The following is a 20,668-nucleotide window of genomic DNA, read 5'->3' as shown; positions in this document are numbered from 1 at the left end:
TAAAGTGACGGGCCTTTCCCAAAAATGTAGGAGTTCTCCTGTTTCCCTAAAGACAACTCTGCCTCTGGGTAGAGGAAAAACCAGACCCAACTTCTTTGAAAATCTCAGCGATGTTGATGCTCAATCTCAAATGATGTTGAGCTGTATCATTTTCACTACTGTCACATCTTTTACCTGGAAATACATTTTAAAAGGAAGCCAAGTAGGCCCAGGTAACAAGTGTTCATACAGCCAGGTACACCGATTGACAGTGTTTATCAGAGCCTGTCCCCTGGCAAGAACTACGTATGGAACATAAAAGTGACACCATTCAAGAAGCTGGTAAAACAGAGGTGGTATTTAACAACAGTCACTTGAGCACTGACACCAACCTCCTGACACACAGTGAATCCACAGGCTTCATAAGTATCCAGAAGTTGACCTGACGCTGTAAGCAAGGATGCAGATGTTCCATGGAGAAATACAGAGCTGTTACAAGAAAAGCAAAACCCATTCCCCCTACAAGCCAAATGTACATTAAGAACCAGGGCCCTGAGCCAAAGAGCATTTTAGGAAGCAGGGCCTGAAATGGTGGAAGAGGCGTGCATTGTTTCTTGAGCAGTTAAGAAAAATTGTTTAAAAAAAAAAGAAAGGAAAGTTGCTGAGAGGGAGAAAAAAAGCACACACATGGTTTTTGGTTTTTGGTTTTTTTTTTTTTTTTTTAGCACATTCTCACCGGACAAAAAGATGTCAGGAAGAGAAAAGTTGTCCCAAACAGGCCACTCAGAGACCGTTAAGTGTGGGAAGCAAATAAGTTCGTGTCTACACGTATGTACTTTTTATAGACTTACAAGAGTTAAAACTCTTTTGAAAAGGGCTTTTTATACACTGAAGGGAGACTTCCATATTTAAACAGGCACTTATAGGACTGGGGGGGGGGGTGGGGAGGGCCTGCAAGGCTGAAATCAAATATCAAATTAAGCCCCTCGGTCTTTTCTTCCCTCGGCTCATCTGACTCCAGAGATCCAAGAGAGAAGTCCCGCACCTGCCTGGGAACTGGCAGTTTAAGGCTGAAATGCAGAGCCCACGGCAGAGGTGTGCACAGGCCACAGACATGTTTTTCCCCAGTCACATTCCTGGGTGAAACTGGGCATAACCAAGAAACCACAAAATTGTCTTCTTGCACCCACTTCCTCCCCACCCAGCCCCCAATCTCCAAGCAGGTCAGCCCTCCTTACCCCTCAGGAAGTCTACACATTGTCCCCTCCTGGTCTGCTAGCCCCTACCTCGCTTCAGCCTCCCATCACTCCCATCACCCAAATACCCGGCTCTTCTCTAGGGCTGTTGCTGCCCCAAGACACACACACACACACACACACACACACATTAACACCAACACACACAAAGTAGGGAGATCTGAGCAGTCTCCAATTTCTGCCTCCAGAAGCCTGAGGTTGCGGGGCGGGGGGAGTGTCTCACTCCCAGATCAAAGGTTTGTGGCCAAAATCACTTTCAGGACAGTCCGTGAAATCAGCAGCAGATGAAAATTCCACTGTCTTTTCACAGAGTCCAACGGAGCCAGTTTTCCCAGTTCAGATGACGGAAGATACTCTATGAACTCCCAAATGTTGCCCCAAAAGGCCCACTTAAAAAATTAAAGACAAGATAATCATTTAAGAGAGCCTTTAAGGCTATTATGTGATTAGCAGAAGAGAAGGGGAGATGGATGTTGGCAACTCCCTGAGTTCACTGCTCAGGGGGGTCTTCATGGCTTCAGTCTCAAGCCAGCAAGAGCCAGAGGGAGCAGGGGGCGGGAAGGGAGTGCAGGTTCAGCCCACCCCACTCCTCCCTTCCATGGCAGCCTTCAAGGAGGGGAGAGGATGGAAAAATCTTGGAGGGAGACAAAATTTAAAGCATGAGCAGCTCAAACACCTAAGACCCCTGCCCTCAGGGCACAGAAGGACAGGGAAGGCCCCTCTGGAGGGGTGCACCAACCCCCCCAACTCCCCCCCCATTAATCCTCCTATTGACAGACTGCATGAGGACCCTCCTGTGGGAAGGGAGAAGGCTTCACCCAAAAGGCAGATTAAGCCCAGGCATTTTACTAAGAGGTCCTGTCTGGGGTTAAAACCAACAAAACAGAAGTCTTACTCTGAAATGAAGCCAATTTTGTCACCTAGCAAACTTTCTCTGTCTCGTTTCCCATTTTTATTCACACCCCTATCCTTGCAAAAGCAAGAAACTCCAGCAATGAAGGGTGAAAGAAGGGAAGAAACATCAAAGGAAAAAAATTTCACCTTTAAAAGTCACAAAGCAGCAGCTAAGGCACCTTTCTTGGGCAAAGAACTCTCTAGAAACACATCCATCACTGCTAGACCACTCACGGCCTTGTCTCCACCATCCTGTCCTCTGCTCCAAAGAATGAAAACCAGAAAGAAAGAAAAAAAAAACCCAAAAAACAAAAAAACATTCAAGTTGTCTCACTGCTGTGAAGCTTCAGCACAAAGCTGCTGTCAATTCCCCAGTTCTTGTCCATACAGGAGACATTTACCACATTGGGGGAGGGGACCCTCTAACATCTGATTGATCTCTTTGAACATGTGCAAAGTGACAATCTGGCAGCCAACTTTAAATCATATAGAAAGGAAACCTGACAGTTGTTGATTTTGTACTTTTTCTCCTTAATCTGGATTTTGAGAGTGGCTTGCCAATGAGCCAAGATTTTTGCCAGAGTTCCTCCCTCGGGGCAATTTGACTCAATCTTAGCTTCTGTATGTTTCTCCATTTGAGCAGCCTAAGGACTCAGGACACTGTGCTTTGGACCGAAAAGGCACCCTTTAAAGTCTGGCTGAGACTAGCTCCTGCAAAGGCATTCCCTTGCCCGCGCTCCATTAAAACTGGGTCCCTACTTCCTGGACCGCAGCTTCTAACCCAGGCAGAGCATGGTGATTCTGGGCTGTGCTGGGATTTCTCACAATCCCCATTATGACCAAATTCTCCTACCAGAGCATTTGGATACCCCTGTGAAGTGCATTGCAATGGAATCTGCCTTCCTGTTGTGTTTTGATGGTAACGCCCCCATCCTGGTTAATTACACCAGCCTTGGGAAGCAGAGTAGGCCAGCAGGCCCCAGCATTACAGAAATAGGCCAGCCTAAGAGCAAGTAACCATTTTAATAACAAATGAAAGCATAAACCACAGCACACACCATGCTTGTTGAGGTTACAGAGTCAGGTGCATTATCCCTGTAATCCTAGCAAGTGTGAGATGAAGCCTGCAAGTTTCTTCAGGCCGGAATCACTATCACTGTCATCTCACCAAGATGATGAGGCGTAAACCCTTCAGGTTAGGAAGCAAACTAGATACTCTAAAAAGTGGGTGTAATAAGTCGCTCTCCCTTCTAGTGTTCTGAAGGGTTCCCCACACTTTTATAAAATGTTGCTTAGTCACTTAAATATTTACATGTTAACTTGAGGCTGCTGCAAGTCCACAATACAAATCGAGTCCTAGGTGAAGGTCTGCTTTGGGCCCCCCAGCACTTCCAGGCTCTCACAGTAACCCCTCAGAAGCAACAAGCAAACAAAAACTCCAATGCCCAACAGCACACAGTGACAATAAGTAAGGACACACTCCCCGAATACCACTTGTGACCAGAAGTGAGGTAACTGAAATAAATCATCACAAGCCCCAGATAATACCTCACTGGGATTCCGCAATCACAGATTTATTCCACCTGTGGGTCACCCAAGGTGAACCAGGCCTGTCCTGGTAGCGCCTACCAATCATCATTTTAAGTAATAATGATGAAAAGTGAAATCTCGCTTATTTTAGCTCCTTGCCACTGGCAGTCCAATTGGCACCGAGTTTACACGGCAGTCCGAGCCAATCCCAAAGCAGCAAGAAGGAAGGCACTTTGCTGTCCTGTTGGAAGGAGCCAAACAGAGGCCTGCGGGGAGCACTGTTTTATTTGGGTCCTTTCCACCCTCCCTGAGTATTCATTTGTGCAAATAAAAGACGGAAGGGAAGAAACCAAAATTAAAGTTTCAGGTGGTTGGGGAAGCAGCTCAGATTTTTTTTTTTTTTTTTTTTTTTGAAGAGTTACCAAGTGTTTCCCAATAGTTCCCTGTCAATCACAACTGTTTTCAGGAGAGCTGGAAAACAGCAGCTCTATCCCAGAGAAAGTGCAGCCACTTCAAAAGAGAGCTGGGAGAGAGAGGTGACCCATGTCAGGAAGACAGAAGGTCTCCAAGTCATTTAATTCCCTGTGATTCCAAAAGGGCTGATTTTAAAGTGTAAAAGTGCTTGTTTCTGCATCTGCCCCATGTTGTTAAATAACACTTGGGCAATTAAATAAAAGAGCAAAGTGTGACCCTAGCCCATTCCAAGAGGCACTTACACGCTCTCTGAAAACATGCTGGAAAGTAAATGCAGACAGTCTCCTTAGTCCTGTAATTTAAGGACGAGGGAGAGGAAAAGTTTCTCTTGGCCTTCATAGCCACACACCCTCTGAAAGGGGGCCTTCCGGGTCTCTGCAAAAGAGAATGACAAAAATACAGGTGTGCAAACATCCAGGTGTATGCCTCTCTCTGAGGACTCTGTTCCTGAAGCCCTTACATGATTGAGGACTGTGGATCATCCTGACTTTCCACACATCCCACCTCTGTTCCTTACTTGCTTTTCGTGTCTGGGTTGGGTAAAGAGGATTCAGAATCTCAGGCCGCCAGTGGCTGTTCTAGTAACAAGGAACAGGCCATGCTCAGGCCCTGGCCTCTCTGGATCAGTTACCTTGGAAGGTGTAGGTTTTCCTCTCACATGCAGGTCTCTGCCCCAGCACTCGGGCTTCCTTCTCCAGCCCAGCCTCCTGGAACTCATGATTTTTAGGGTTTCCCCTTGAAACTTATCCAGAAACCACAGCCATTAAAAGAACACGAAGGTTTGACACCTCCTGAATTTAGGAATGAGGGGACTCAAGGGGCCAACTCTACAAACTCGCACCTGCTGCTTGATGGCAAAGAAACAAAGTTCCTCAACTAGTGAGAGCGAGCTTTAAATTATACTCTATTTATTTAGTGACTTGTCTCCAAGGATCTCGAAGCATGGGGTGAAATAGGATGACGTGTAACTTTCTCACTATCTACCTTCAAGGCTTAAGTTTGTTTTCCTTGCTGTGCCTTGATACATTCCACCAAGCAGGCCCCAGCCCTAGGAAAAGGCCTTCTCCCTGTGCCCAAGTGGGGGCCCTCTGATCTCTCTGAGCTTATCTGTCAGGGGCTTTTAGAGTCTTCCAGGCCTGTGAAATGACACAAACGGGGGGGGGGGGGGGGGGGTGGAGACAGTGACGACCCTCCTGGATTCACCTGCTGATGGCTTTCATTTAAACCAGTTTACATCCTGTGCACCGCTAAAGCCAGGCAGGGCACTCTTGTAATACACCAGGCACCAGGGATGGTCTTTGCCCTCCAGGTGTTTCACCATTCTTATAAGACAGGTATGTCCAACGCATTGAGACCATTTTCCAGAAAGTTCTTTTCCTTCTACTAAGTGTGCAACAATGATTACTTTTTTTTTCCCCCTGCTGTTGACCTAACTTGGGCAATCTCTCTCCTTTAACAGGACAAACATCATAGCTCTCCCTCTTCTCCACGCCTCTCCTCCACCCCTCTCCCCACGGAAATGTCTTCCCAGGGTGCGACCTAAACTCCAATTAGAGGGTGGGCGAGCGGCTCTCCTCTCCAAAGGTGCCTTCCAGCTCCAAACCCGGTTCTCCCTTCAGTGAGGCCACAATAAGCGCATTCTTCACATTGTTTCAAACTGACCAGCGACTTCTCTGGTGCTGAAGAGGGTGCATTTTGGGGGGCGGAGGAACCCAAACTTTTAAAGGACACTAGCGCTGCCAAGTATTCAGAAGGCAGGAACTAACCCAAAAGCAAAATAAGGAAGGAAGAAGGGAAGAAGAGGGAGAGAGGAGGTGGGGGGATGGAAGGCGGCGGGCTTCCCCCGGGCCCAGCAGAGCGGAGCCGCTCCCCACCCCCAGGTAGCTTGCACCGGAATCCACTAGTTCAAGTGCATGCAGCCCGCCCTTCCCCCACAGGCCCCGCGCGGAGAGGAAGTTCAGCCAAGATCCGCGGCACCTGCCCGCCGCGGCCGGGCGCGAGGCTGCACTCACCTGGCACACAAAGGCTCCGCGCACCTCCGCGGGGAGGCGGCGCCCGCAGGTCCCGGGGGCGGCAGCGGCACCCGCGCCCCGCGCTTGCCCAGCCCGGGCGGCCTCCTCCGGGGCTCCGGGGTGGCTCCGGCTAGGTGCAGGGGGGCCGCGGGCCGGGGCCGGGGGCTCATGCTGGCGGCCGCCCCTCCCCGGGAGGGAGGGAGGGGGAGGGGAGGGGCGCCCCGGGGCGCGCGGCGGGGAGGGTGGGGGCGGTGGGGGCGGGGAGGCCCCCCCGGGGCGCGCTCGCGTCCGGGTCCCCGGCTCCCGGCTCCCGGCTCCCGGCTCGCCGCCCGCCCGGAATCGCTTTATGTAAATGAAGCTCAACTCGCAGTTTGCAGGCTCACCGCCCGGGGGAGGGAGGGGGCGGGCGGGGCGGGGGGCCTTCGGGGATCCACATTACACAGCAACAAAGCGGAAGGTTAATTCGAAACTCCCAGCCCCGCCGCCGCTCGGCTCCCCGGGCAAAGCCTGACATCTACAGTCGCGCGGGCGCAGGCCGGGGCTCGGGGCTCGGGGCTCGGCGGCGGCGGTGGCGGTGGCGGCGGCGGTGGCGGCGGGGACCCGGGCCCCGGGGGCGCTCGCCGCGCCGCGCTGCGCAGGCCGGGCCGCCCCGGGAACAAAGCCCCGTCTCTCCCGGGCCGCGACCCCGCTCCCGCGCATCCCAAGTCAGGGGCCGGCCTAGAATCGGACGAGGAGAAAGGGGCGCGCCCTCGGCCACAAGAAAGGGAGCCTGGGGCCTCAGAACCCGAGCCCTCGGCCTCGGGCCCCATCCACGTCACAGCCAGGCCACTCCAGCACGGGGACATTAGCCAATGTGGACAGGAATTTATTGGAAACACACACACCCATCCTATTAACTGCTTTACAGAGTACTTCTGTTTTTCAGCTGCAGAAACTTAGAAAAACATCCCCTGCTCTCCAGTGAGACTTTAAGGATAGAGTTCTCCAAGGGAGAGAAAGAAAGAAGACAGGAAGAGAAGTCCCAGCTTGCAAGGGAAGCCTACACGCTCTTTTTTTTTTTTTTTTTTTTTTAAGACTTGGCCTTAAAAACCCACATCATTTCAGATAAGGCATACATCAGGCCCTTCCCGGGGAGACTCTACTGCCAGGTCGAATTTAATAGGGGGGGCACCCCAGTTGGTCAAAGCCAACTGCTGGACGTTTTTATATCTCCCCAGGTTCACCTTTTTCCATTCTGATATGCAAAGGCAAGCCCTACAGAAACCTCACCGGAAGTGCCCTGTCCTGCCTCTCAGAATCCCACACTCAGCTCTGTCTGATTTTACTCCCGCCCAATTCTCTCAGCACAGAAAGGCACCTGCTTGTCCCCTGCTGAAAGCCACCCACCCAGGCTGGCCCCACAGCCTCGAAGAGTCCAACTGCGCAACAATGACCCGTGCAAGGGTGAGAACTACAATGAGCTCACGAGGCAAAAAGCTGTAGGTAGGGAACTGTATCAGCACTATGCACACACTGATGCAGGGGGAAAGAGGATGCCTGGCTGATTAAAACTATCCCATCACCGCGTAGAAGGCGTTCTGCACAACGTAATTTGGGTTCAAATTAACGTAAACATCCAACCTGTTGGGGACAGACAACCCCTTCCCTACATCTTAACGTTTTAGTGCAGAAAAGAGACTCCAAAAAATTTTTTTTCCTTCCGGTAGGGCCCTGGGAGAAAAGACTGCCTCTAGGGAATCATGTCCGATTAGGGACAAAGGAGAGCACAAGCCAAATTCTGTCACACATGAGAGAGTGTATGGGGAGGAGGACTGGAGAGCAAAAAAGGCAAAGTGGAGGATGATTTTGCAAACCAGAGTGCGATCACTGTCGAGCTGTTTCCAGAGCACCTGACTTTAGACCCAAGAACAGGTGGTGTTTTCAAAACATACTATTATTTATATTAGCCACAGGAGTTGAGAACACCTTAAAGAAAAACCAATTAATAATTTAATTGAAAAAGTCACTATGAATAATACATGAAGATGATGATGCTAGCAATAACGCAAGTAACGTGGCGCCCGCCACCCAGATATGACTTTGGAAAGGTCTTCAGGAACCTCAGGACTCCCAGGCTCCTGGGTCCTACCTCGGAGCCACCCCATAGCCTGTTAGATAGAGACAATAAGAAAATGTTTATACTCCCAGAAAATCTAATTTTGCTGCTTTATCTTAACTTTTATTAACAGGGGACGACCTCATAATCTGGTGACATCACGAACCTGGTGGGCCGACAGATAAATAACTTCAATAAAATAAAAGCTAGAATGCTGAAGAACCTGCTCTAAAGTAAGCTGGAAGGATGTGGAGGTGCTGGACAGAAGGCCCCGGGGGGATCTGCAGGATCCTGCCAGGGTCCCGAGGGGCGGCCACCTGACAAGTAGAACTGAGAGTGACCGTGGGTCTATCTTACTCCAGCACCAGCTACGTATGTGCTCAGAGCTGGCCAGCTTCCTTTGTTACAGGCAAAATTTTAACAGGTGAATCCACAGGCAAGTAATCTATGCATGGCCTCTGTAGCATTATACAGGACTGCCAAAAAGCTGGGGCATCACCTCTACCAAAACTTATTTCCCCTATTAACAATCGCTTCAGCAGCACACATACTAAAATCCGTAGGAACAAAACAATACCTCTCCAGAGGGATTCTGAAACTTTTGCACTTAGGGATGGAATCAACAGTTTCCCTGAAACACACGTTGCAAATCCTGTCCTCCAGCTCTGAAAGGCCCTGGCCCTTCTGAGGGCAGATGCCTGTAGTTAAACCCATGGCCTACCCAGCAGAGGCAGCCTGGCTTGTTCATGGCTCCTAGACACTGTTGACAAATAAACCCACTCTCAGAAAAGGCAGTTCTCCATAACCAGTCTCATCTCCTCTGGACACCGTAATTGGCAACAGCCAAAAGGATAAATATTTAAAAATAAATCAGGGAATGCTGACCTCTTCCCTACTCCTCCCGTGACCCACTCTCCAAGCCAGAGGCCAGCCCCCCCACCCCACCCCAACACTTAACTGACTGGTAAATCACAGTGATCCCAACTGAGCCAAACTGGCTTGCCTTTCTCTCCACATACACATTCATTCTCCAGAGCTGTGTCCCCTCACTTCAGCAAAGGTAAATATGATCTCTGAGCTCAGACACAGTGAATGTCAGCATTCTGACTTCCAGCTAAACCTGGACTCTATTTTCACAGCACAGCTGGGTTTCAGGGAGATTAGTGTATTCCTTCAGATCCCTGTATTTTTATGAAAATATACATTCACACGGATTTTAAAATTAGTGCTTAAATAACCTTGAGGGTTTAACAAAGAAAAAGCCAGGAGAGGGCAAAAACAAAAGTCCCTGAAACAAACAATAAAAGTCATTTAGAGCTAAATTGCACACCATGCCCTGGATTCACCCCTTCATTTCTAGGCAGTTATATTTAGGGATGTGGTACCTGCCGGGTGATCAGGCCCTCCTGGGTGTGACAGAGAATACAGGCTTTCCTCAGAACTGCCCACACTCACCTCCATAACCATGGGAGGCTGGTGTGCCAAGGCCTACGCGCAGATGTTTTGATTCACATTTCTCTGACACATACCTCAAGGCCTCCATCTATCGCTACAATGCTAATTCCAGAGATTAATTTTTACCCCCAAATCATGGCTGGAGCATTATCTAGTTTACTTGCCCACCCTCCCCAAATCAGACCCTAAATCTGTCAATGACACACATGCGAAAGACACAAATGAGCAACCTTTTTTTTTTCTAAAAACTGATTGGAAGCTTTTCCAAATTAATTTTAAGTTGCAAAGCCTAAGTTTAAGACCGCAAAATATAAAGAACTTGCCTTAAAACAGCTTTAAAGCATTAGGTAAAGGGATTGCTCTCTCCCTCTTTTTTTTTTTTAAACAAAAATATTATTTCTAAAAGGGCAAAGAGAATTTGCCATGCAAGACTTTTATACCCAGGGGGATTCTTACATTTGTGTTTCTAAACCTTGAAATTGAGAATTTTAATGAAAAGGCAGACAGATGCTTAAGGATAGCATCGCGACCAGAGTCCATACATTACAGTTGAGAAGCGCTTTGTTTGGGGCCAGGAAAAAGAGGTGGATTCCTATTTCGATCATGGGCCATCCCCACTGTCTGACACATCCCTTTGCGCTCAGCCTGATGCAAACCACAGAATTCTTGGAGGGAAGCAGGTTGGAGGGAGAAGAAAGGAAAAAGCAAACAGGAGAGGAAAGGGGGGGGGGGGGAATGTGGCCTCTTTATATTAATTGTAGTTTGAAAAAAAAAAAAAAATCTCAACATCAATTCCATAGTATGTACCAACAGCTCCCATACACATGTGTTAAAACAATCAATTAAACAATATGCCAGGAGCACAATAACCAGGATCAGATTTTTTTTTTTTTTTAAGTGAAGAATTTCATTTAGCTTTTGCAATGCCTTCCTATCAAGCAACCACTTCTTGGGGCAGGACACTAAGAGATAAACAAAAGATGACCCAGTTCACACTTCCCAAATGAGAATCCCATTTTCTTATCTTTCCATTTTGGTGCGTTTTTGTTTGAAATCTGTGCTAATCTGACTTAAGAGCCAGAGCTGAAATTTCACATATCCTCCAAGTCAGCCAGTGTTTTAGAATTTGGATTTCTATTGAGGCTGTTCCAATCCTCAGTGAGGCCTACGGTAAAATGTGCTTCATGCTGTTTCGTTTGTCTCTCTGCAGACAAATAGAAACTGTGAAATTTAAAGAATGGATAAAAAAAAAAAAAAACCTAAAACAAAGAGGTTAAAAAAATAGGACAAATGTTTTTGCTTTTGTGTCTCCCTGGAGCAATTGTTTGGGGGAGTCTGCATTGACAATAACCATGAGAAGGCCATCTAAAGGCGATGCGCACACAAGGGGACTCCTTGCCTGCTGCCTTTGGTCTGGGAGAAAAAGCACCTTAGCTCCGTTTTCCAGGAACAAAAGGCCAGGGCCACGGAAGGGGGGAGAGGTTACTGGGGCTTTCACATGGAGCCAAGTGTCAATGCAGGTTCATTTTTCACCCGTCTTAGTTGGAAAGCAGCTCAGTGAACTTCCTAATGACTGCTTTTCCCTCTCCCCCTATTATTTCTAAACCTAAAAGAACAAAACAATAATATTTTTTTAAACCTAAAACCCATCATCCTATTAGAGGAAAGCCTTGGGGACCTACAAAGTTTTCCCTCTTTCCTTTCCCCACCCAACTTTTTTTTTTTTTCCTTCTTTTCTTTTTTTTTTTCTTTTTCTTTCTTTCTTTTTTTTTTTTTTTTTTTTTTTTTTTTTTTTAGAGGAGGGAGGATTCCAATTGTAGATCACATGGAAATAAGAGACACTGGACATTGTGGTCATTTTTAGTAACACCAGAGAACTGCCTTTATGTCTACAGAAAGGCAGGGAGTAGAAAAATAAACGCAAAAGGGGGGAAAAACTGAATAGGGATAGAAGGTGATAGTCGGGAAGCTGTGGGGCAACGCCTGCAAACATGTTCTTTTTTCACAGCATGAAGTCGCTAATGCCAGCTTCAGATTTGCGAGTGAATCAAAGTCATCACTACGAGGTTGGGGTTTTTTTTGGGGGGGGGTGGAGGGGTGCCTGGAGAAGTGGACAATAAGGCTGTACTAAAGACATAGGTGTGTGGGTGTGGGTGTGGGGGGGTGCTTCAAAGAAAGGAAGCTGAGATGAATCACTGCATGCCATGGAAATGCCAGGGCAAGTGGATGTCGGAGTGTTTAACCAGATTCTAACCTGGAAACATCTTCCCCAGCGGGTGAACCCTAGGACGAGGCAGTGACACGCAACCCCTCAGCCTTTGAACCCAGACCTGGCAGCTTGGGAACGCGTCCCCCCCCCTTCCCCAGGCAGTCAGTCCCAGGCTCAGGCTGAAAAAGCGAGGTGGGGGTAGGGATGAGAGGGCCCAGCGAAGAAACACAATAAACAACTCAAATATGAACGGAAATGACATCAGCAAAGTGAAGGACCTGTTTATTGCAGATCAAAACAAAACAAACTTCCAAACCTTTTGTGTATACAAGATAACTCTATAAAAAGCCCTCCTAAAATGTCACCAGGGTCGACACATCAGCATCCCAAGAAAACGGATGACAGTTACCAAAGGGGGAGGGGGTTGAGGGGGGAGGAAGGGGGGGGATGAAGGGAAGAAGATGGGAGGAGATAGAAAACCAGAAGGGGCCAAAAACCCAGCTGACGAGTTCCCCCCTCTGCTGATCCTTAATATTTATTGGTGTTTATAATCTAAAAGCCATGCTCTGTGTTTCACTTAATACAAGGCCAGACAGTGCTGTCTAATGAGGCAGCATTACAATCAGCTTGTAATACTGAATTTTTAATGCTGCCAAGGATTCTGTTACATAATAATATGAAAAACAGAAGCTGAAAGTGGGCTCTCGGTGACAGGCCACTGGAGGTTCCAAGCAGGCAAGCGCTACGAGCCCGCCTTCCCTTCCCTCTCCCTGCCCACCCCCATCTCCCGGTCTGCCGTCAGCCCTCCATCCTTATACAGGAGGTCGGTATGGAAACCAAGAGGATTTCTTAGTAAATCCACTCTTTTTATTATGACTGCCATTATGATCATCTTGGATCCCAAGTTATATTTCAAGAGTTTGAATTCTAACCTATCTGGGGTTAGAAGTGTGCAATGAGAATTGGGGGAGGCTGAAGAGACAAGGGGTGCAGGAGTGCGGGGGGGGAGCTTATTTTGAGAAAGCTAGACAATACAGAAAAAATCGGGGGAGGGGGAGGAAGCTAAGAAGCTGGGGGGGGGCCGAAGTCTGCCGACCATATTCACAGCTGCCGCACTCAGTTTACATCGGTGTAATTTAAAAGCATATATATAGCCGCCGTCTCTCTTCTCTGTAATACCCCAAGACTGTAAATCTATAACCACTGCAATGATTTAGTGATTAAAAACATGATAACATATTGTGTAACTGCAAACCACAGAACCCCTGCCAACTCTCCTCTAAGATAAAGGGGAAAAAAATACAGAAAATGTGTTGCTTGCAGCGATCTTCCTAAACCCAAAAGATTTTAATAAAAGAACCTATATAGTAGACTCATCGGAAAAGGGTGAGTGAATTCTATGTGAAGCCAGCAAAGGGGTGTGTGGGAGGGGGGAGGGCAGCTTTATGTGGGATTCTTTTCCTTGTACTAACAAATTACGACCTAAACATGCCTTTTCTTTTCTCTCTCTCTCTTTTTTTAATAGTTTGTTGTAACTGGAATAACTGGTCTTGTGTGCTGTCTTGCATATTCAAAGCAGCTTTGTAATCGGATCTGGAGACCCAACCTTATTTGCCTGAACTCAATAGGGTTTTTCTTCTCCCCCCTCCTCTCTTGTTTTGTTTTGGATTTGGTATTGTGGGTTTTCTGTTCTTGCTGGGAGCAGACAACCACGCAGGAAGAGGCTCTGGTGCCTTTAAGCTACAGAGCAAACACCTGAGAGGGGGAGGCACAATTTGTAACATGGCAGGAGGAGCCTAAAATATACACAAAAAAAAATAAAATCAAAGCAGCTGTAGGGGTTTTGGCCTCTGAGCAGCTGACCTGACCCCATTCTGTATATTCTTTTATTTCCCTATTGCAGGATTCCTGCACCTTGGGTCAGATTCGAACTCAATGTGACCCTGAGGAGAAGGCAGTCACCGAGCCCTGGAACTGCTCCATATGTAATGGGGGGGGGGGGGGGGATGAAGGGAGTATAAGTGCATATGCATTCAGACTCCCCCAGTGTAGACACCCACACACTATGTACTTACACACACACACACACACACACACACACAATCTGTCAGGGATGCCAGGCCGTGGGGCCAGGTCCAGCCCAGCTTTCACAGCTCACACAGCCGAGAGCCTGAACTCTCTCTAAAGCCCCCCAAAATCTTCGTATCTACAACTCTACCCATAAACACATGCATGCACAGACCAACGCTCCTCCAGAGACTTTATATGTTTAAAAAGTCCACAGATCTGAATTGCCTCCTCTCTGGACCTGAGCAGGGCAGTTTATTCAGAGAAATCAATAGGAAAGAGCATTTGCAAATATTTATATAAGCCCTGTGCGTTTCAGCATTAAGTAATTAAAAACTAAAACTCAGGGAGGGGGAAGGGAGGAGACACACAGGCAGAAGAAGGCTACAGGCCTAGAGTGGGTTTTCCTGCCCACACCTCATCTCTCCAAACCACAATCCTTTCAAAACTGACTCCATGTACACTTTTTACGAAATCCTGTTCGTGCACCATTTGCTAGACTATTTCAAAATCATCTCCAAATATGGATTCACCTACCACCAAGCTTTCAAGCCTGACTATAAGATAAGTGTCTGTATTCTCTCTCTCTCTCTCTCTCAAATGCACACACAGCAATCCTTACTTTTGACATTGCTTCAATCTCTGGTGTATTACTCTCTACCGTATTCATATTTCTAAATTATTTGCACTAAAGATATCTAACATAAGATGAGAGGAGGGCCCCAAGGTGGTGATTCAATGAGTGAACACCTACCCCCAATCTCCCCCCAATACTTCCTACTCCCCTCAACCTACAGGATACTCACACCTTGGGGGTTTACTGAAACCCACATATGTAAACAGATCTGCCCCCCCCCCCAATGTACAGTAAAATGAAGGAGTTCTTAAATGAGCCACTATCCAGTGGACTTCCCCTATGTTGTTCCGGAGAGCTGGGCAGTAAATTCTGCTTGTACTGCCTCTAAATCCGCTCTAAGAAGCCGACTGAGGCACTGGAGCACCCACACTGCAGATATTGTAGAAATTTACAGTAAATGTAGGTACACGATTGCAGCACGCTGCCCTATTGATTATGCAGATTGTGATCAATCTTTTCCCCTCTCCCATTTCCCAAGCCTCTTTCTGAAGACCTCCAAATAAGTTGCTCTGTAACTAGCCATTCTCCCAAAGTAGGGAGAAAAAAAAACAATTTTTAAAAAAACATCATAAATCCTCAAGTGTCCCCCCCAAAAGGATTCTTTTTTTTTAATTCCAAAGTGAATTTATGCTTTGCAATTTGCATTACAGTCAAGCGATCACCGTATGTCATCTTCTTCAAAGGTGCTTAACAAACCCCCTTTTCAAAGTCACTAGAAGTGGAGGCCAGAAAAGGCAATCAGCCTCCTTCCATATAGTCCTTAGATCACGTTTCAATGATTGAGACCAATAAAAATTGTCATATTTCCCTTAACTTGGAAGCAACAAGGGGGAAAAGTTAAGTGGGTGATTTTTGAAAGCACTTGTAATCAAAGAATTTGCCCCAGTCGAAGGAATTGCACAACCTTTTGCAAAAAGTCAGCTTCCGAGCAACAGATTAATTTGTAAAGTAAAATGTTATTTTTTGAACATAATAAAGAAACCTACGACTCATCGAGTCCTTTCACGATTTAAATATACTAAGCACATCCAATACACTCACATCTAGCCTCCAAGAGATACGAAAAAAAAAAAAGAAAAAGATGTACATGAAAACGCCTGATGGCAAAGAGTGAAGCAGGGCGAGGGGGTGAGTGGGAAATGGCACGTAAACTATCCCAGATTCGTGTAAGAAAAAAAAAAAAAAGGAAGCAAGAAGAAAGAAAGAAGAAAAAGGGAAGGAAGAAACAAAAAGGAAAAAAAGAGAGAGAAGGAGGAGAACGAAGAAAGAGCAGCAGGCACGCGGCGAGGTCCCCGGCCCAGCTGGTCCAGGAGCGAGGCCGGCGGCCCCGCGCCCCGCGCCCCGCGCCCCCGGGAGCCCCTAGTGTCCGGGGCAGGGCCCCTGCGGGCGCTCGCGGCGCGGCCGGCGGGGCAGGGGGCGCGCAGGTACCGGGCCGGGCGGAGCCGCCGCGCCCCGCGCCGCTGTCGGACCCGGGCTCCCGCCGGGCGGCCGCAGCCCCGCGAGCCGAGCCCCGCCGCGGAAGGCGCCCGCCCGCCCGCCCGGCCAGCAGCAGCGGCGGCGGCGGCGGCGGCGGCGGCGGCGGCGGCGGCGGCGGCGGCGGCGGCGGGGGCGGCTCGGCCGGGTGCGCGCCCCGCGCGGCGGCTCAGCCCGGGGCCCCGGCGCCTCTCGGGGTGGGGCAAAGTTGGGGGCCGGGGGCGGCGGGGGCGGGGGCGCTCGGCACCGCGGCCCCCCGCCCCCGCCGCCGCCGCCGCCGCCTTTGTCTCGGCGCCCGGACCCCGGCCGCCCTCCCGCCCTCGGCCCGCGCCCCGGCCGGCCCTGCCCCGCGGCGCCTCCAAACTCGGCGCGCGGGCCTCGCCCCGGGCGCCTCCACCCTCCCGGGGGTCGCGGGCGGCCGGCGGCGGCGGCGGCGGGAGGAGGAGGGGGCGGCCCGGGCTCGGCGGCGGCGGCGGCGGCGGCGGGAGGAGGAGGAAGGAGAAGAGAAAGAGAAAGTTTGGCGCAGGGGGAAGGCGAGCGGGACGCAGCGAGCGAGCAGGGCGCGGGCGCGGGGAGCGCGGGCGGCGGCGGCCGGGCGCGGGAGCCGGGAGGGGGCAGGACGAGCCCCATGCAAAGCAGCCCGGGCGCCCCGAGGAGCCCCGCGTCCGGGCGGCGGCGGCGGGAGGAGGAGGAGGAGCAGGCGGCGGCGGCGGCGGCGGCGGCGGCGGGAAAAAAAAAGAGGGAAAAGTTGCCACTTACGCGGTTGCTTCTCCGGCGGCGGCGGCTGCAGCGGCGCTGCTGGCGGCGGCGGCGGCGGCGGGAGCTGGCGGCGCTTTTAATCCCGAAAAGAGGCGCTCGGGCCGCGGAGCCCATCAAGGCAGCAGCGGCGGCTGGCGGGGGTCGGCGGCGGCGGAGGACGCGCTGCTGGCGGCGGCGGCGGCGGCGGCGGCGGAGCTGGAGCGCGCTCGGCGGAGCCCGGGGCGGGAGGCGGCCGCAGCCGGGGAGCCGGAGCCGCCGCCGCCGCTGCCGCCGAGCAGCATGGTTGGCGGGGAGTTTACAGCCCCCGGAGCGGGCAGGGGCCACGGAGGAGAAGCGGCGGCGGCGGCGGCAGCGGCTCTAGGCTGTAATTGGGATGCAAAGCAGGCGGCGGCGGCGGCGGCTGCGGCCGGGAGGAGGAGGAGGAGGAGGCGGCGGCGGCGGCGGCTGCAGCGGTCGGAGGGGACGCGCTGGAAGTGGGAGCTGATGAGTGAAAAGAAAAAAAAGTCTTTGGATCTTTATTCTGCTAATTAGTTTCCTGCAAAAAATGGCTGTGATTAATTCAGTGCGCATGTGCTTCATTACCCAGGCACGACGGGAAGGGCTAATTAGCCACCTTCTGGATCAATAAGATTCAGCAAAAAAGAAAAGGGGGAGGTGGAGGGAGGCAGAGGGGAGGAAGGGAGGAAAAAAAAAAAACCGGGGGAAAGTGATGAGCAGGGCAAGGAGAGCAGGAAGAGAGGATGGGAGAAGAGCCCAGGAAGAGGGAGAGAGGCACCAAAAGTTTATGCATGTATTAAAAACACATACACACACACGCGCACACACACACACACACGACACACACGCACACACACACATACACACCGAGAAGTGAAATGCAGAGAAGCAACAATAGGAACCTGGCTAAGATTTTTTTTTTTTGAGATTTTTTCTTTCCTTTTTTTTTTTCTTTCTCTTTTCTTTCTTATTTTTTCCCCTTTTTCTTGCTTTTTTTTTTTCTTTTGCCAAATGCAGCAATGTTTAAATTAAATAAGAGAGCATCTTCAAAGAAGAAGGGAGCAAGGGTGGGGGGAAGCAATAATGGAGTGGGACAGCTTAAAGCAAAGATTTAAGTGAAAGGCAGAGAAGCAGCTCGAGACAAAATAGAGGCCACTTTAAATTGCAAATCTGAGATTTTTTTCCCCAAAAAGCAAAATTATCCCCCCCCTAAAAAAAAATCAGAGGACAAAAAAAATAATATGGACAAAACTTTAGCAGGTACCATAGACTAGACCAAAATATATATATATGATATGTTAATTTTGTCTTCTGAAATAAGATGCAATCAATCTTCTCTGGTTCTTTAGAAGGAGAAGGGGAAGCAGGAGTGATGATTAGAAGGAATAAAAGGGGGAAAGTGAAACAGAACTGAGAAGGGGGTTAACTTAAAGGAAAGACAAGAAAAGGAAAAGTTGCACTTGGAAACAAGTCCAACTTTCTACCTTTTTGGACCTAAGAGAAAAGTAAAATCAATTTTCTCGTGTAAAACCTGGAAAGCAGATGTTTTCAAAACACAGGAAGCTATTTTGCCATCAAAAGCAGGGATGTAATAAAGGCAGTGAAAAATAATTTCAAACTAAATTCGTAAGAAAGAAAGCCAATATATTTAAATAGCGAGGAAAGGTCTAGAGTGGAGAAAGGGGGGAAATTATATACCCCTTCCCTCATGCCAAAAAAAAAAAAAAAAAAAAAGTCTCACAGCTTCCTCCAAGAGTTTGGAGCAGAGTCTCGAAGCCAAAGGGCTTGAAATGAGAGGATGGATTTCAGATAAAGACTAGGAGCAGTACATCCCACCAGAGCCCAAAGGAGATCCCTGGAATCAAAGACAGCAGCCAGGGACCCTGCTACTGTACCGATTCCCAGTACATCAAAGCCATCACTTAGGCGGGTGTACGGTACCTCCAAAAAGCAAGCAAACAAACGCAGGAAGAACAAGAGTCTCAGTCTGTCTCTCTCTCTCTCTCCTTCTCTCTCTCTGTTTCTCTACCCCCTCTTTCAAATCCTAGCCTTAGCGTCACTGCTAATGCAATAGATTTTTTTTAATGACAAGTATGTATTTATGTAAGTTCTAAATATGAACTAGTACCACTGAAATTACAATGTCTGGAATAAAATAAAATGCAATTTGCACTTTAAGTGATCTGCAAACAAATGCAAAAACAACATTGATGTTTCTGAAGGTATTTTTAGTGAACCCTGTAACATCAGGTAGACAGCTCTCACCAAAACTTATTTTTCTTAGGGGTAAAAAAAGATTTTTTTTTCCCTCAGCCTCACTGGATTACTTATTTTAGAAAGAATTGGGGAATTAATCGGGAAATCTATTTGATTAGAAAGGAATTCTTCATTTTGAGAGATTTTTCCAATGCTCTTAAGAGCATGCAGCTTCTTAGTCAGGACTAGGAGGAGAAAACGGTTTAGGATTTTGCAGGGTTACCTCATCTAATCCTTGTGAATTCACTCTGGGAATAATGCTGTTTTATTTAGAGAGAAAAAAAGAAAATACATTTAGAAAAATCGGGGGTTTCCTCTCTATGAGCCAAATCTGGATTGCCATTCAAACTTTTCCTGGCTGCTTTTCCATGCGGGACAGTTGATCAATAAAGCCAAGTCCAGCCTGGCTTGCTACAGGTTTCACCAGTCAGTGCTTGCAAAACCTTTGTCATTTTCTAAAAATAAAAAAGCTAAAAGTTATTGTAGAAGAAGGGGCTTTTTTTTGTCCCCTGCACAATGTGTCTTTTGTGAGGTTAATGCCATTCTGGGCTCTCGATAGCCCTGGACAATGGGAACTCTCCAGGAGCCTGCAAAGACTCTGGCTTTTTTCTTTCTTGATTTTTTTTTTTTTTTTAAGGGAAGGATGAAACATTCCTACAGTCCAAACACAACTTCTACTTTGATTAAATAAATATTTATCTTTATTGTAACCATTGTATATTTTTACCTTCAGTTTGTCCGGTTTCTGATTATTATTTTAAATTTTTCATTGGCAACAGTTAATCTTTTTTTTTTTTTTCCCTTTCAGTCCAAAGTGCAGGTCAGTGTAAAATGTAGCTGACTGAAAGAAGACTGGTAAATTCTGAATTTTTCCATAATACATCAGGTAAGGAAAATTGCTCAGACCTTCAGGAGTATATTTGCCTCTTATTTATCTATCTTCACAAATCTTCATAATTCTGTTGGTTTATTTTTTTAAGATGCAGCAGAATTAAATTTCTCCTTGTAGATCTTGGAAACTCACTTTAATGCTCTCTGTATTTATTTTCTTTTAAAAATGTAAATAGTACTAGGAGCGAACTTGTAGCTTGTTATACAAAACAGCGCGGAGGAAGTCAGTATCTCCACTGGCATAGGCTATTTGGGGGAAATTCTGGATATAAATGTATTTCATGTTGCAATATAGGAAAATGTCAGCTTAATCTGGTAAATACTTATGCTAATTTTACTCAGTGAATTCGTTATAAGGAGGAGAGGTACCAAGCTTGTATGATTGAATAATGCTTAGGCGATAATCCAGCATCTATATGGATTATTTTATGTACAAAATGAAAAAAGGAACCAAGAAACTCAGAATCTAAATCCTTCATTTAGCTGGCAAGAGGGCAGAAAATTTTAGACCAATCTGTTTTTAAGACATTTACAGTAGGGACAGAAAGTAGAATGTAGGCTAAGTATTGCATTGATGTGTATATTTCTCTGCCTCTCGCTCAAATGAATGGATACAAACACAAAGATATATGCATAAATGGGTACATAAATATACATTTGAATGACTTTAGATGTCTTTGCGTC

The 20,668-nt window shown here is 48.1% G+C and overlaps 1 protein-coding gene and 1 long non-coding RNA gene across 34 annotated transcripts in view; one reads left to right on the top strand and one right to left on the bottom strand.

Annotated features, from left to right (window-relative positions):
• ZFHX3 (zinc finger homeobox 3) overlaps window positions 1-20,668 on the bottom strand; it is a 527,663-nt gene that overhangs the window by 230,099 nt on the left and 276,896 nt on the right. Inside the window, exon 1 of one of the 32 annotated variants that reach the window (XM_077888981.1) lies at window positions 16,841-16,993. The exons of 29 other annotated variants lie outside the window; for them this stretch is intronic. The gene's annotated coding sequence lies outside the window, so the exon portion shown is untranslated. Of the gene's footprint in view, window positions 1-6,145; window positions 6,275-16,840; window positions 16,994-20,668 lie in introns of those variants that run through there. 2 more of the 32 variants (XM_077888996.1, XM_077888984.1) reach the window with 2 other exon arrangements.
• Window positions 6,779-12,321, top strand: LOC144308364 (uncharacterized). Of its 2 annotated transcripts, XR_013374841.1 has the most exons (4): window positions 6,779-7,627; window positions 8,374-8,473; window positions 11,704-11,761; window positions 11,969-12,321. It is a non-coding gene; the product is annotated as an uncharacterized LOC144308364 (long non-coding RNA). The 2 variants fall into 2 exon arrangements; XR_013374838.1 differs by having other exon boundaries at window positions 8,374-11,761.

This window comes from Canis aureus, chromosome 3 (assembly GCF_053574225.1).
Source record: "Canis aureus isolate CA01 chromosome 3, VMU_Caureus_v.1.0, whole genome shotgun sequence".
NCBI lineage: Eukaryota > Metazoa > Chordata > Mammalia > Carnivora > Canidae > Canis > Canis aureus.
This window is presented reverse-complemented; position numbering and strand designations above follow the sequence as displayed.